This window comes from Stegodyphus dumicola, chromosome 11 (genome assembly GCF_044657685.1).
Source record: "Stegodyphus dumicola isolate Sdum_Otavi_A_Nest chromosome 11, ASM4465768v1".
NCBI classification, from domain to species: domain Eukaryota; kingdom Metazoa; phylum Arthropoda; class Arachnida; order Araneae; family Eresidae; genus Stegodyphus; species Stegodyphus dumicola.
In genome coordinates this window covers 141,922,265-141,939,710 of record NC_140778.1, presented here as the reverse complement: position 1 = coordinate 141,939,710, position 17,446 = coordinate 141,922,265, and the positions used below count along the sequence as shown (strand labels likewise).

Genomic DNA, 17,446 nt, shown 5'->3' with positions numbered 1-17,446 from the left:
CTTGCCTGGATTGTACGTGCTTATTTATTACATTTGTAAGTATCGAAATACGCATAAAATTTCATCACGAAATTTGAAAATTAATAAATTTTAATGAGTGGAAATGTTTCATTTGTAGCTAATAACAATGAAATAAAATTCTTGAACTTGGATAGACAATACTTTCGCATACGTGTTGTAATGGTTATGTTCTTTAATAATTTGCTTATATAGAAGGTCATTCGAACTTGAACGATTTTGGTAATTAATTCATGCATAAAGTTGCATTTCTTGCGGCAATTTGCTTCTATCTGTTAAACTTTGATTTTTTTGACATTGCTCTAGGTCGAACTTTGCATGAAAATTAACTTTTTCTTAGCACCATGTACATTTTATCCCACTCCTCTAGGGTCATTTTCTAAAGGTCATTCATTGTTTTTGAGTGTCATTTTACTAAGGATTGTTTTAACCCACTGAAAGCGTATATGTCCATAGGAGAATCCTCAGGTCATTTTACGTGTGTTTCTGTAAATGGAATTAACATTTTATTTCTATTTCTGATTCTTTCTTTGAATAAGATTAAATTTAATAAACTTTTCTTTAAATTAAATAATAGTTCTTTTGTAACTAAGTGGCTTAGACTGCGACTAGATTGTGTGGGAACTTAGACGAATGTTTGGAGGCTTTCCTCATATCAAGCTTAAATTTATTTGCGTCCTTTCCATATTATAAGGTATTTCTCCCGCTTTCTTAGCATGCCTTCGTTGTGTAATGGTCAGCACACTAGGCGCGTATTCGAGAGGTCCAATGTTCGAGTCCTGGCGAGGGGATTGCTCATTTTTCACGTCTTCCTGCTTCAAAAATCCTAATGTCTCTACAATATAAGGCTGGAATTTCGTCCTGAACATTTGTTATAAATGATTCTGCTGTTAGAAAAGAGAATTAATTTTTAATTTAACGCACAGGTGTTCACTGGGCCAGCTCAAATCACACACAGAGCATTTATGAAATATATAACGAAAATGTGATGAATCTGCCTTTAGTTAACGTAGAAAGCTGGACATTGGTTCCATTGCATATTTATTAGGAGTTTAAAAATCCTAATAAATATGCAGTAACTCATATTAAGTACGGAGATATAAATAACTCCTATTAAGTACGGAGATATAAATAACTCCTATTAAGTACGGAGATATAAATAACTCATTTTAAGTACGGAGATATAAATAACTCATATTAAGTACGGAGATGTAAATAACTCATATTAAGTACGGAGATATAAATAACTCATATTAAGTACGGAGATGTAAATAACTCATATTAAGTACGGAGATATAAATAACTCATTTTAAGTACGGAGATATAAATAACCCATATTAAGTACGGAGATATAAATAACTCATATTAAGTACTTAAGCATTCTAACAACTTTATTTAAAGTTGAAAACAACACAGAATATTTGTTTCGACAATCTTATCTCTTATTAAGTTAAAAAATTCTTTCATTTGACCTTTCTTTATGAATGAAAAACCATTTTTATCAAGTCTAAAATGAAAAGATTCATACAAATCTTTAAAAGATTTCTGTAAGTATGTTCTACAATATAAGTCCAAATATGGCCTGTAAATAAAGTTTAGCTTTTTTATGTGGAAAATAAGTTCATCAATCATGCGTTCCTGTTCAAATACCTGTATTGGTATAAAGCTTACCAATTCATGACTATGACCAGTGAATGCAGTTTTATTCTGTAACATACCCTTAAGTTATCCATCTTCCGAAATGTCCACAATATAACATACATCATTTGAATGAATGATCACGAAACGTCTTTGTCACAATAATAAAAGCCAAATTGAAGAGGTTCAAAGGGGTAGATGGAATGGCAGCGCTCCCGTCAACAAGCTTCGATTTTTTTAATGGCTATTTTATGGTTCGAAATGGCAGAAACCTGAACGTGGCCTTGAATAAAATATCATTAGGAATAATGTATGAAGCACAAATGGAAACCTGGAGTTTTGAAAAAGAAATATTTTACTTCTTCTGTACAAGAGAAAAGAATTTTAACGACTTCGCTCTGTATCATGGACGTTTCTAAGAGGATAGCTATTGAAGAAAGATATTCCTTCGTTTATTTGTGATATAACTGTTTCACCATAGTCTTGTTTGCATTTTATATTAACTTTCACCAAGGATGCAACTTTTCCTTTCGAAATTCCACTTGGAATTTTCATAACTTAAAGCAAACTGGCAAAATTCTGAAATGTATGCTGAAGGTTCACTGCGGAAAAAAAAAATGGGACAGTTCTATATCTTCCGTTCTATTGGGCAGATTGACAAAATTCAACTTACGTTTTTCATGTCTCGAAAGCGTGATTTAGGATATATATTAGATTTATATATAGCATTGTTCTAACATAGATATTTTGACACAAAATCGGACGTTTTCTGAAACTCTGACCAATTTGATTTCCATATTTCCATTCTACGACTCAAATTATGCCTAAATATTAAATTTTGTAAAATTTGGAGCGTAAGTTACGGAGAAATTCAAAAATTTATCTAGGCGAAATTTTTTCAGTTTGGCTAAATTTTTTCAGTTTGGCTAAATTTTCACTTGGCGAACTTCTTAATATATGATATTTTCCTTTCTTTTTCACTATGACGGAGTGGAAAAAAAGCACCTCGTTCGTAAATACAAATTTTTTTTAAATAAATTATAAAATATGGGCGAATTTTATTTGGAATGAACCTGAATTTCGAAATGTGAAAGGAAAAATCAAATAAGCTTAATAACAAAAGAGAGATTAATAAATATATACCAAACTCAATTAACACTGAGGAGCTAAAATTTTGAGAGATATTTTTTTAAAACCTACTCGGGCGATTTTTACAAAACTTTGTAGTTTGGTATAATTTGAGTCGTAGAATTTAAATATGGAAAAAGAGTGGTATGTTATTTCAGAAAAAGACCGATTTTTTGTCAAAATACCAATATTAGAACAATGTTATATATATGTGTGTGTGTGTGTGATGTACCAGCTTTTGTCCGGAATTAATAGATTGGTGAAGAATCACAGATGTAGTCGTAGCTTAAATTATCAGACGATAAGTTTAAAAAACAGGATCCATTTATTATTGGTCAGGGGAAATAGCAGTTATAAAATCAGATATCCGGAGTAAATAAAAAAGAACTACTAATAGCTTTTTGTATGAAGTTTACTGCATCGTTACATTAAAGAAAAAGACCCCGATATTCCTTTGCGAGTCCTTTTTATAGCCTCTGGAAAGGCGGAGCTTCCAAGAAATGACGTCAGCCTCGTCTGCCATTCCAGTTCGCTTTAAATATCTCCAGAACATTCTATAACTGTACGTGTAGAAAAGTCGGGAAAAACAACTTGACTACGGGGCTGTGAATTTAATTCCACGTACTTTCAAATAAGAGACCGTCGCCATTAAAAATGAAAAGAACATACAGTTAGAATTTTAAGTGTGTTTTTGACTATGGAATTTTATTATTACAAAATATTCCCCCCATCTGAAAAGGCTTGAAGCCGGGCGCCTCGACTACAAGACATCCCAGATAGTGGGGGAAAAAAAAAAGCGACAACAAAGCTGTATCACAACTCTCAATTCTTCAATTGCAAAAAAAAAAAAAAAAAAAAAAAAAGCATAAATGATTGAAATTCTACAGCTTCTTTCCAGCAGACGATATCCAAATCATGCGGTTCTAACTATGAGACGCGCTCAAAATGCGAAGACAAAGCTGTATCACATATATATATATATATGATACATTGGTTTTATATATATATATATATATATATATATATATAATATACTGGAAGGATAAATTTTTGCCACATATTAAGAAGTTCGCCAAGTGAATTATTCTTGGCGAAAAATTGTACCAAAATAAATTTTTGAATTTCTTCGTCAGTTTCGCACCAAATGTTACAAAATTTAATATTTAGGCATAATTTGAGTCGTAGAATCGAAATATGTAAAAAAATTGGTATGTTATTTTAGAAAAAGTCCGATTTTGTGTCAAAATACCTATGTTAGAACAATGGTATATATAAATCTAATACATATCCTAAGTCGCGCTTTCGAGATATGAAAAATGCAAGTAAAATTTCCTCAACTGGCCCAGTAGAACGGAAGATATAGAACTGTTCTTCCCCTTTTTTTTGCTCAGTGTACGTTTTATCAAAAAATATAAGAACATATTTGTCCAGTTTAGTTTAAAAGCTTTTAAAGTGAAAATCCCAGGCAAGTGCATTCAAATTTTCAAACATCGTTAGAATAGTAGAATACAAATGTTCTAGAATTGTTGACATCATATAGAGGGTTTGCATTAATATTAAACCTATTTATGTTGCATTTTCCTGAACGTATGTTATCTTAGTTAAGTTTTAATTTTTTTTTTTAGTTAAAAGTCTTACTCAAGTACACTCAAACTTCAAACATCATGGATATCGTGAGATATTTACAATAATATTTAAATATCAGATTTCTCTTGAATCCTTCGAGTTATTACGAATAGGAATACTTATTTTGACTTGTAATAAAGATAAAATTTTAATAAAACTGTACCATTTTTTTCTCTTACTTACTTTTACTCCAGTTTGGATTTTTGTTTTCTTTATTCAGACGATAGTTTGCCTGAACAAGAAGGATTAACAAAAAGCAAATTAAGTAGCGAATAAAGTTAAAGGTGTAAATAAAACTCGAGCATCATTATTAGCCTTCAAAAGTTAATTTTTTTGTAATAATATGTACTACGTAGCTCTTTACGAGAAGAAGGAATAAAAGACTTTAACCTTTCGTCTTTAAATCTCCCAGATGTTATTTAACAGCACCACTTCAACAAAAATGGCTGAAAATAATAACAATTATCTCGATGAGTTTTTAAATGCTGAAGAACATTTAAGCACGTTTCTTGAATGATTAATTACTTGCCCTCTTCAACGAAAATTTAAAAATGGAACAGAAAACTTCACTTCTAAAATTTCTTGTTTAAATATGGATGAAAGCAGATGATTAATCATTGCTAATTAAGCAGATGATACGGATTCTTCCATCACTAAAATTCCGAGTTCATAAGTGATAAGACATAGACATAGACATAAGAATGCTAATAGTAATAAGCCACAAATGATTACTGTTAAAAATGCTTTAAAATACTAAAAGTGTAAATTTTGCTTTCGATAGAACACGTGTAAGAGGTGGTCCTACAAGACTTCACACTGCTTAGCAAAATTTAGGTACACATCAACAACAGTTATAGGATTTAAGGCCCTCTGTTAAAAATTCTTGCGTCAAAATAATGCAATCTACAGTTCACTAATATTTGCTGACATATAATTGCTAATTTTTATGGGTTAGTGAATTTGTTAATTTAATTTGCGATAATTTGACTGCGATTTACAAATTTCTAAAGTCCATTTTCTTCTATATTGCCTTATTGCAGAACCCAACTGCCACCGAGCATTAACCCTCTATGGCAGGCTACCTTTTAAAGTCGGAGTTTTGATGAAAGAAAAAAAAAAAGGTAGGCAGTCTAATTAGGCCTAGAGGAGTACACAAATAAAATTTTGTGAAGATAACACCTATCGTTTATTTCTGTGGGTGTGCCCTGAGAGGGCACACTTATTAAATACAGCTTCGAAAAGAGTGCTGAAACGAGCATTGCTGTCAATGAACTGACCGATGAAATGCGGAGAAACAAAGAATACAGACTCTCAGTTGTCCTAGATTATCGGTGAGCTCGGTCTGGGCACACCTAGGGTTCACCGTTTGATTTTAGGCAAGATATCAAGCTAAAAATTTAAAACTAATATATAATAAGGAGATTAGCATACAGCCAAAAAAATAACATAGAAATTTCTTTTCAAACAATTCCTTTTATATCCTAAAAAAATCTGGAAGATTTTTTTGAAAAATGAGGGTCTTAAAAAAACTAAACATGGCTAAAATATATGTACTGGTTTGTGTTGAGCTGCCATCTACTATAAGTAAAGAAGGTTCAGAGTAACCTATAGTATCTGCCATCTACTGAGAGCTGCCATCTACTATAAGTAAAGAAGGTTCAGAGTAACCTATAGTATGCTTTTGACCGCGTCTGGCATCCAGGGCTAATCTATAAGCTAATTCATCTCGGTTTCCCCAGAAATTTGATACTCATTATCAAGTCTTTCCTTGAAAATAGAACTTGCACCGTTGGAGTTGGAAATGCAACTTCATGTGTCAAAAATATTTACGCAGGTATTCCTCAAGGGTCAATTTTAGGCCCGCTTTTTTACATCATCTATACCAACGATTTCCCTTGCTTTTCCGAGGATACAAATGTTCTCGCAGCCAGCTACGCTGATGATACAGCGATAGCCACCAAGTCTCTAAACCCAGAGTATCCCTTGTCAAGAATTCAGGCGAAAATCCCTGCTATTGAGGGGTGGTGCAGTCGCTGGAAAACGTGCATTCAGCCAGAAAAGCCCAAGATTCTACTCATTCGAAATCGCAGACAGAGAAAACGGGTCAGAACTGAGGTTAAACATTTTGGTAAAATCATCCCTACAGTTGATAAAGCTAATTACCTGGGAGTTACCCTTAACAAGAACTACAATTGGAAGGATCATATGCTTAGAGTAAGCGGAAAAGCACACGGGATCATTTTCAGGCTTTTTCCTCTCCTAAAGAATGAAAACCTCACCCTCAGACTGAAAAAGAGGATTTATGAAACTGTCATCCGACCCATTCTCACGTATGCTTCCCCAGCCTGGGCAAACTACAAAGCAAACGAAATTAGCAAACTCCAAGTGCTTCAAAATAAGGTGCTAAGAATCATCACAAAAGCTCCTTACTATGTTCGGAATAGGACTCTCCACTCCGACTTGAAAATAGATACTATTCAGGACTACCTCAGCAGAATAAACAACAACTTTTTTAATAATATTATCAATGTGAATCCCGCTAATTTCACGGACATTCTTATCTACGAAATCCTGGCTGAAGACAAAAACCTCCGCCCATTTGCCGCCCACCTCTTGAGTTCAGAATTCTAAGTTCCAGTTTTTCTGGTTTTCAAGCAGCATCAGTCGGGGTCAGTTTCTGGGAGGGTGACCTCCCACGTGACTGGCTCCGACGAATGAACAGTTAGTATTCGGGTTATCCTACACAGGTCATCCGAAGTTTCTTTCTCCGGCCCCTGCTTGGCGGATTCCATCCAAGATGTAGCAGTACAGGAGCAAAGTGCTTCTTTTTCTCTTTTTCTCTCTCCAGCACACTTCTACCTCCACGAGAGAAAATTTCTTTCAGGTTTCTACTCTGTCAGGCCCCACATGGGATCACATCAGGAACTGGCAAGAGCAGGACTTTAATTTCCTGCTGAAAGCCAGTATAACCGCAAAGTTCCAAACCTATAGTAACCTATAAATTCTTTTTCATTCAATTTTTCTGTGCGTACGGAAGGAAATTTTTAGGTGTGTCCAGACCGGACACACTGTGCCGCAAAGGGTTAAAGTCGCTGAATACAAGTATTTAGACCAGGGACCGAATCCGGTCGAATGGGATGGATACGTGAACGATTTCGTGATTTTTCCGGTCTATAACATGGATGTGACCAGTTTTCCTTAAAAAGTCGTTCATGAAGGTATCCTTCCTCTTAGGCAGACAGCATTCGCGTGCTTTGTCATTTTCAGATAAGTTAAGCTACCTTGCAGAGCATTAGATTTGATATTTTCCTAACCTTACGTTAAGAATTGCACAATCATTTTTATTACATTAAGCGATAATTTTACAAGAGGAAACCCTACTACGTAAAGTGGGGATCCATTCAGCTTAAATAAAGTGGATGTTTAAGGATCTTCCTTAATATAATAAAAATTACTAAATGAAAATTAAAGGAGTAGAGATTTAAATATGTTCTTTGGATTAAAAACAATTACAATTGTTGCACTAAATTATTATTGAAAAACTAAAACTGACTATCTTTTAGATACAGTACGTAAGTTACTTTTAGATATAATTTCTGTAATGCAATTGTAAAACTAAGTTTATTTAGTTGGTAAAAGTGAAACACTGGTATGGGAAGTTTCCTGGAAGTGCAAGATAATGCTTTTTGGAAAATCTGAAAGATGAACTTATCTCCCATTCAGCTTTCAAACTTTATCAACTAATTCGCTGTTACAATTAATATGTAGAAATAGTTATTAATTACCGATGGAAAAGATTCACTTATATTTACAAATTAATTATGTTCGGTTAATTAATTATGTTAAACTTTGAATATATTAAGACAAAATACAGATAATAAGACTTGAACAAATGAATCATAAAAATTCTGTCCACCGGTTTTTTTTATATTGCATCAGATTCCTCAATGGCAGTTGAGTAACCCTTAAAAAATACAAAACAAATTTTAAACTAATTAAACATTTGCACTTAATGACTGTTATAATTCTTGTTAATATTAGAGACTCTGTTAAGAATTAATAATAGTTAGTGCAGACTGAGTGAAATTCTTTTTCCACCTTGGATTCGATCGTAGATAGGCACAGAAGCTTGTGATTCTAACCCCTCTGCGAAATGGACGTTCTCGCTTGATGAAACTTCCGTTTAATTAAACAAAAAGATTTTTTATATGGCAGGATTAGACTTACTTCCGGTAAATGAAACTCCAACGGCAGCTAATGATGAAAACCGAAGATTGGTGTTTTTAGTTGAATTACTTCACGTTATTTTCATTATGGTTAATTACCCATACAAATTAAAATTACTCGCAGGTTACCTTCTGAAAGAATTAGTTTTCTTGACTTGTGTAAGTATTTTGAATGAGTGGTTACGTTTCTCTGAGAAATATTACTTAAGGGGATTCATACACCTTAAACACCTTAACACCCTTCGAATATGTGACTGTTACAAGAATTCGGATATTTTATTTATTTTAAAATCAATTATTTCCAACTTTTTACGGCTGACTACATAATATAGCTGCTTTAGAAACTAGTAACCAGAAAGTTTGTGTTGCCACAAATATTTTTGTAATTTAATCCGCTTTCTGACAAAATGTTTCGTGACGTTTCCACCTTGCGCGCAGGATATTTTAAAAATGGCTAATGGTACATACTTGAAATTAGATGGAATTCTTTATATGAGCCCTATTTTTTAATTGAATCCAAAAATCTGATGAATATTTTAATATTAAAAAATTTTATGGACAAAAACATTGCAGATTTTTTTAATAAAATGCATTTTATAAACTTGACTCCAAGTAAAATAAAAATGTAAACTGAAATTCTTAGAATTTTTCGTTCACAGTAGCTTCCAAATATTATAAAAGCTATATATTAAATATGGAATTAAATTATGCAATTTGTGCACGCAAGGTGGAAACATGACGCAAGTTTTTGTCAAAAAGCGGATTAAATTATAAAAATATTTGTGGCAACACAAACTTTCTGATCACATTTTCAGAAAGCAGCTATATTATGTAGTCAGCTGTAAAAAGTTGGAAGTAATTGCTTTTAAAATAAATAAGTTATCCCAATTCTTTCAACTGTCACATATTCGAAGATCGTATGGGTTTTAAGATGTACGAGTACCCTTAAAACATACTAGCATAAAGACAAAAAGCAGCAACAGTTAAGTTAGATAGGAAGAAAAATTAAATTTTTATTTCATGAGACTTTTAAAATATTTTTTGACGAGAACTAAGTGAAAAGATACACAAAACCTTACCTTTATTAAAACCTAAAGCAAGGATAATGTGATAATTATAAAATGGAAACAATAACTGTATACTATAACTTTAATTTTCCAAATTGGGAAGGCAAAAAATAATGCGAAACAACAGAAGAATGATTTTAGTTTCAGATTTTAAAGCTGAAACAACGCAGATGGAACGTTTAGACACAGTAGAAGTGAGAATGGCCGACGTAAAATCGTCGTTGATTTGCAACTGAGAAAAGCTAAAGAAAGCTCAAGAAAAGATAAAGAAAGATACTTAAAGCTAAAGAAACGAAGGACAGAGTCATCTCAGTGTCCGTTGTATTCAAAAGACCATTAACTTTATTATGTATATTACAGGCTAGCGGAAGTACCGATGGCAGTTAAGGTAGATTGAGAGTAATGCATCTAACAACAGAGAGAACGATACCGCTGTGATCCTTCTCTAATCACGATGCAAAAAATACGATTCATAGTCATACATTTTTCAGTCTGATGCGATATAAAACCCACATAAAACATTTCGATAGAAAAATAAACTAAATCTCTCATTATATCAGCAACAATGGCGAGCAGGTTTTAAGGATTTTCGTCTTTCTAATAAAATGATCGTAAAAGCTCAAGTTCCATCGAGTTTTACTCGATTAAACGAGGCAAAAAATTGACCATAATTTCATCAGAGATCAATAAAGCGAAGAAAAAAAAAAAAAAAAAAAAAGACATTCTTCCTTATATAGAGAAAGAGAGAGAGAGAGATTTTGCAAAACTTACAATTTTGTTATTATCAAAATCTAAGATTTGAAAGCCAGCAGTGGCAACACTTTTCGAAATAAAGCATTTTAATTGCACGAGACTGTTGCAACTCGGAAAAATGAGTGCGAAAATTAATGTTTTCAGAATATTTAATTAATATTTTGGCTGAATAAATTCGTACGCATTCGAAATGGCTTCCCACGAATTTTCGGAATTGGGAATAATGTGTTTAAAATTTGGCAATGCTATTTTTATTTCATCGTAAAACTTAGAATTTTTTATTAGCAAACTCTACGATTTAAAAGCGAGCAGTGGCAACAACTTTCGAAAATAAAGCAGATTTTCATCTCCAGCTTGCGAGATTGTTGCCACTGGGAAAATTGAGAGAGAAAATGATCGCTTTTCCGATTTTTTAATAAATATCTCTGATTTTAGCTACTTTTTGTTTTTGGAACAAAGTGGACATCGATCTTTTTCAGGACCCAGGAAAGAATCGTAGAAAATTTGGCGACAATAGCTATAACAGTAACAGTTATTAGAGGACAAACACGTACACTTTTATTTTTATATGTATAGATTACATACCGCAGTGTAGATCTCTGAGGTTTGTTTTCTATTGTAACCGAAGAAAAGTGTTTGAAATACTTAAATGAGAGTTTTATCTTCTATTACAGCGATATTTTGCTTCTCTCTTTTTTTCCTTCCTTTAAAAAATTTCTATTCGAATGTCTTTCAGTTATCGGAAACCATGCTGTTCACATACTGTTTGCTGCTCTTAAAAGCGAACGCGAACTTTAATCTAGTAAAAAGTGCTTTATGTCTCTGTTTTGTTACGTCTACAATTTGTACGTTAAGTACACCCCGTGGAGGTGTTCTTCTCAAGACGGTTAGTGTGAAAGAGGGACACCAGTCCTGCCAATGGCGATGTGTTGGTGCTTAGTTCTGTCCTGTATTATCTGGAAGTTATTGTCGTGTGTATTATCTGAAAGTATTGTATGATACTTAATGGAGCTTTTCTACGTCAACATTGAATATTATGCATAAGTTATTAATCTAAAATTGTAAGGATCCTAAGTTTTACTAACGTTTATTTTATTTTAAAACTGTACTATCACTTCTTATTTTCTACTTCCGGCCAGAATTAAATGCTTTAACTTGTTTATGCAAATTGTCTTGCTAACGCCCAAATCAGCTGTGGCTTTTTGCCAAGAGAAAGAGAGAAGGAGTTTTAGGAAGCAAGCCGCTTGCCACTGCAGTTTTACGAGTTTTCACTCGGTTGCTGGTTGCCTTTAAAGCCAGAGGTTTAGCCCTCTTGATATTTGCAAATGTATTGTAGTTTCAGCAGCTCGGCGTACTACATACGTACCTTTTTTAAATAAAGGCCAGTCTTAGTGCTAGGCATTTGTATACTAATTTAAAGTTAGATTTTAGTTAGTAGTTTTATATTCTTACGTTCAGACCACAAGTGGTTGGTCTGTGTATTCCAAAGTTCGGAAGTGCCTGTAAAGTATTGAAAATAAAGGGTTTCGTATACCCTTCCTGCTTGTGTCGTCTGTTATACACAAATCTTGAACATAGCTTGAGTAAGCTCCCTGTTCTTACAAATCCTGACAAAGTTAATATAAACGACACAAACAGAATTGAAACAGAATCTTTCTGAAACAGAAAGCTTCCCTTATCGACTGTGAAAACGTCCACTAGTTGAATTGGACTATGAGTATTTTACATCTAAAAATAAATATACATTTATATTTATTTTTAGATGTAAAATATATTTAATTTCACTGTGAGCGTATATATCATTATATGAGGCAGCCACTGACTTTGGTAGTGTATGTGCTAGATTCAGTTTTGATATAGAACAGAGAATTTAAATCAAGCTGTAAGATTATAAATTGAGGTATAAATTTTCGCGAAGGACAATGGTAAGGTTCAAAGGTTAATTATTGAAATTTAACGCCAAAAATGCGCTAGTTATTTTCGCGCTAAAGTTATTTTAGCGAAGTCTTCCGAAAGAAGATTTGTAAAAAGCGCGCTAGCTAATTTCGAATTTTTATTAATTATTTTCCTAATGCATTTACACTTCTTCGTGAAGTTATTTTCGCAAAAGTGTTCAGCATGAGGGTTTGTAAAACACGCACTAGCTAATTTCGAACTCCGATGATCTTTTTGATTATTTCTTTTCCTAATCCATTAATATTACTTTACTGATCTGTTTTGATTACACAGTCTTATTCAATTTTTTTAAACACATCTCGTTAGCAGTTTTTGCATATGCCGGTTGCTCAAAACTCCTTTCGCACTTCAAATTTCGCGGAAAGATATAGATATTTTTGTTGACATGAAATCTATGTTGTATTGCTTGAACCTTTACAAGACTCTCTCTTTACTCACGCGAATCATTCCCAAAACTGATGCATACTGCACCTATGTTTCTTTGTTAGGTATTTTGCTCTGCTAAAACTATTCATGCGTAAGATACCAGCCACAAAATATTTTCTATCTGAATACAACTAACGATATGCCACAGCAAATTCCCATTGCTGATCCTTCAGCAAAGGAGGGGAAAGTCACGAAATACCTAGTACGTTATCTGAATGTAAATGAGCTTGAAATAGCTTGAAAGGTAATTTGATGTCATAATTTCCATTTCGGATTTTGTCAACAATAGCTTTACAGTGCATATTTTTATCTAAACGAAAACGAGTAATAAATTATATATATACATATATGGTAAAATAAGATATAAGTTGTATTAAGAATTAGAAAATAAATACGAGTAATTAATATGAGTGCATCTATACATATATAAGCGGCTTAAGTGTTTGTTGCCGATAGTTTATTGGTTGCTTGCGTAAGTGTAAATTGTTTTATTCCCTGTGCAGTGCAGCGAGTGACGAATATTATGAGAAAGCTAAGCCGGAAAAATTAAAAATACAAGAGCACGTGCATTTAACATTTAATAAATAAACTTAACATCTATATATAATAGAATTCGGAAATATGCAACCGGCAAAAACCGGCAACGATGAAAAAACAAATAAAATGAAATAAATAAATATCTTTATTATATGCGGCTTAAGTGTCTGTTTGTCTCCGATAGTTTAATGGTTGCTTACGTAACTGTGCTAGCCAATGGTGGGAAGTTGCCACGGCACAGGGTTGCCGTTTCATTTGAGACGTACACAATTTCCTGTAAAACTTGCCTTTTCTATGACCATCCGTAAGTCTCAGGGCCAAACGCTTAAGCGTGTTGGGATTTTTTCACCTGAGCCTGCATTTGGACACGGTCAACTTTATGTTGCCTGTTCAAGAGTTCGTGAAAGAACGGATGTAAAATTAAAAATAATGGATGGTCCTCTGCAAGGCGAGCTTGAAAATGATGGAAAGATCTACACAAGAAATGTTGCGTACAAAGAGATCTTTGACATGTAAGTTAACTTTTTATTATTTAAATCACCTTTATTTATTGAGCTAGCGGTGGCTCTTACGAAATGTACCGCCAGTGGTTTCCTTCATTGCACTCTATTTTAAGAAATTAAGTAAGTTGAAGGGGGAAACCCCTTGGGGCAGTAAGCAAAGATGCGTCCTCGCCGCCTGCCCTGGGTAATTCAGTTTGAATTAGCATACACATTTGCACAAATGATTTTAATTACAATTTATAATATCTAGAACAGTGGTCATTTCGTATGACCGCTGGGCTTTCTAGTATTAATATAAGTGCATTGCGTGTCCTAATCTAATTGAAAAGGAATAATAAATTATATAAATACTGTGAAATAAGATATAAGTTGCATTAAGAATTAGAAAATAAATATTTTATTTTTATTTTCAGGATTTTGGGCCACAATTGATTTGCTCGAATTTATTACTTGTAGCCCACTATCTGGTAAATAAAAATAGAAAGTAAAAGAAAGACCTTTAATCCTTAAATTTCTGAAATTCCTTAGACATTCGTACCACGAGGTTTACTCGGAGTTTTTTGACAAGTTCTGACTGCAAAACCATACTGCGGCTACCCAGCGCTCTCGCTTATAGGACGAAAATTTCTTGGTTCCAACTCTTAGTTTTCTTCACATTAAAAGAAAGGACCATGGCCGTAACGATGATCAGGTCAGGTAATGTCAAGTTAAATATTTGGGGAATGGTTTAGTTACTTGTCTAGGTAATTTAAAAGAAATCGCTAAGTGCATTAACATCTCGAGACAGACTACCAGAGATGAATTCCTGGCCTGGTTGACATTTCAGATCTTGTATCCGATCTTCGGGAGACCGTGCAAGCAGACCCAGCCTCCGTGGTTCCCTTCCTCTTTATATAAACCTTTGGCAGTAGAAGAACACTCAGACTATAATACAAACGACGACATCTTTGGTTCTAGGCACCACTAACATATATAATCTTATGGGTGTTCCATCCACTCTCTAAGTCTCCCAGCAGATGCTCGAATGGAGCCAAACCCCGAAGGAAAACCTCATATCCAACTGTATTGCTACCCAACAGCCAAAGGACAGACAAGACAGTACCAGACGGTCTTGAACGGAGGTCCTAGGAAGACTTTATTATATGCCTCCGTAGCCGAGATTATCGTAGTACAGATTCTAGCAGTAGCTTCACCAATTTTCCGGCGTCGACCCCGGGGAGGAACATCTCGAAACCAATATTTTTAGTGAGTTTCATACACATGTAACTAGTATTTTAATTGTACATTGGGAAAAACATATTCTAATTGTACATTGGGAGAAACGTATTTTAATTGTACATTGGGAGAAACGTATTTTAATTGTACATTGAGAGAAACGTATTTTAATTGTACATTGGGAGAAACGTATTCTAATTGTACATTGGGAGAAACGTATTTTAATTGTACATTGGGAGAAACGTAGTTTAATTGTACATTGAGAGAAACGTATTTTAATTGTACATTGGGAGAAACGTATTTTAATTGTACATTGGGAGAAACGTATTTTAATTGTACATTGGGAGAAACGTATTTTAATTGTACGTTGGGAGAAACGTATTTTAATTGTACATTGGGAGAAACGTAGTTTAATTGTACATTGGGAGACTTGCAGCTCACCTGCTATTTTGCTCGAAGTCAAAAAAGGACATAATTATCATTCAGAATTATCTCATTGAGCTTTTATATTTTTGTGGGTTTTCATGTTGAAACAATATTACAAGATTATCTTAAACTCACCATTCTTTCTAAATGGAGATTTTACAAATTTTAAAAACACAAATACTCATGATAACGTACTGTACTCCAGTCTTCAAAATATTTCTAAGTTTACGCTGATTCATTACTGTATGCAATTACGGAATGCAGATGGATTAATGATGCAAAATTTGCATAGCAAGAACCTGTAGAATGAATTTCAAGCACCTTTAAATAACAACTTAAGTTGTACAATAAATTCCACAATACCATTTCCAAATAGAGTAACTAAATAGTAACTAAGTGATTTGACTTATTGAATGATTTTCCTCATTGAACTTGCCAGTATATTCGCATATGTTTTGAACGACTATTTTGGTTTGATATTTCATATCATTATTGTGGTAATATCTTCTTGAAAAAGACATCTAAGAAACTACATGAAAAGACAGGGCGTTTAATTACATTTAACGTATTTACATTTTTAACAAATAAGTTAGTTATAAACTGAATTAACTTCTTCAATACATTTTTATTTATGTCTTTATCGTCGTCGTTCTCTTACTGCATGTTGAGTCCAACTCATCTAATTGCCAACTCACAAAACGAAAAATAAAATGTTAAAAGAATTATAAGATCAGCAATCTGTACGCCATCTGGTATTCGATATTGGCACTACATTTTATTACTACAATAGTTAATCTGAATACAAAAGTAAAGACGTTAATCACATGAATTCGCTAAGAAGTATGCACTATAAAACTAACTAGTAAAAATGATGAATTCATTTTAATAACTATTAATGAATAAAAAAATGAATTGATTAGCTATTAAATTTAACATTCTTTTAGTTTCATGGATGTTCTTTTATAATTCGTATTTGGATGTAAGAATGGTGATTACAAATGAAAGTATGCTACTTTAGTCAAATCATTCAACTTTCAAATATTAATTCTCAATGAATCGATTTTGAGTTGAAATTCATTAAAAGAAATGTGAATTCATTCCTTCAAGAATCCGTATAAAAATACTTAAATTTTTGTGGAAATTTTTTTTAATTTCTTTTTTCTTAGGATTAAAATATCGGAAATGGTGCATATTTCTTTCAAATTTCTTGAATCAAATAAATTAAAAAATTTTTCAAAATTTAAATTTTGAGATTTTCATAAAATCTAACTGATTATATCAGGAATCTCGAAAATTTTTTGAATAATAAATTTTATTTAAATTATTTCTATAGCACTGTGTTTCTGGAAAGTATCCGACTCTCTATAAATTATAAAACCTTATGTTTTATTTATAGCTAGCAGTTCTTTAAATTTTCTTCATTACAAAGTCAAATGAATACAAGCGGAATTCGTCAAATAAATAATAACTTTATAGGGCCTTCGTGGTGTAATGGTAGCACACATGGCGCGTATTCGAGAAGTCCAAGTTTGAATCCGGCTAGGGTATTGCACATGTTTCATGTATTCCTTCTTCCAAAAAAACTAATGACTTAACAACAAATGTTTTTTTTTAATTTACTCCTGATGCAATTATGTAACTCGAGAAATAATATTTTTGAGCTGGTTTATCTATGAAAGCAATAAAAAATAAACTGCATAGAATGATAAAATGCAAAAGTTTAATTAGTACAACAGCAGAAGAGAAAGACCAATTTACACGCAGGATTTTACGTAATTTAAGAATAATTTGAACATTTTTATTACAAGCAGAGAAATGTGCGTCAAACAGAATAGCTGAAGTATACAAATTACAAAAATATTACAAAAATGTTGTTGAATTATTCTAAACTATTAATTGCATTCAAAACTTCCGTTCGTGGCAGTAT

At 32.9% G+C, this 17,446-nt stretch overlaps 1 protein-coding gene across 1 annotated transcript in view; it reads right to left on the bottom strand.

Annotated features, from left to right (window-relative positions):
• The window catches only part of LOC118195312 (protein O-mannosyl-transferase TMTC3-like), a 580,765-nt gene that overhangs the window by 562,497 nt on the left and 822 nt on the right, over nt 1-17,446 (bottom strand). The window lies entirely within an intron of this gene.